This window comes from Nestor notabilis, unplaced genomic scaffold, assembly GCF_000696875.1.
Source record: "Nestor notabilis isolate BGI_N333 unplaced genomic scaffold, ASM69687v1 scaffold21472, whole genome shotgun sequence".
NCBI lineage: Eukaryota > Metazoa > Chordata > Aves > Psittaciformes > Psittacidae > Nestor > Nestor notabilis.
In genome coordinates, this window is record NW_009918987.1 from 45,440 (window position 1) to 45,900 (window position 461).

Consider the following 461-nt stretch of genomic DNA (forward strand, 5'->3'; position numbering starts at 1 on the left):
CAGGAATTTCTGTCAAAGAAGGGTCTTGAACAACTGGAAACAGAACAGTGCACCAAAGACCAGGAAAGGTATTCCTAGCAAAGGAAGGGAGAAAGAGAGAGGCTGTTTTGACATCTTCTGTAAAATTACCACAGGATATTGGGGCAGGGGGAAGCTAGGATGGAACTGGACTTTTTATTTTTCTTAGAGTGTTATTTAACGGAGTTAGAGAAATAAATCTCTTCATAGTAAGTGCTGACACAGTAGAAAGAGTTTTACTGTGTACATAGTAGAAAGAGTTTTACTGTGAATGCTTCATGTCAAATCAAAAGCAAAGCATTTTATATTAGAAATACTTCCATTTGAAACCAGGTCTTCTGTTTTCACTTTCATAGAAGCAGTAGGGGTTTTTTTCAGAGCCGATTTTATCCCATCTTTTTATCTCTCAATGCTCAGTGGCCCCTGGCTCACAAATGAGTCTA

At 38.4% G+C, this 461-nt stretch overlaps 1 protein-coding gene across 1 annotated transcript in view; it reads left to right on the forward strand.

Moving 5' to 3' along the window:
- LOC104402204 (chromosome unknown open reading frame, human C14orf159) overlaps positions 1–461 on the forward strand; it is a 26,629-nt gene that overhangs the window by 25,214 nt on the left and 954 nt on the right. The gene's annotated exons all lie outside the window — the stretch shown is intronic.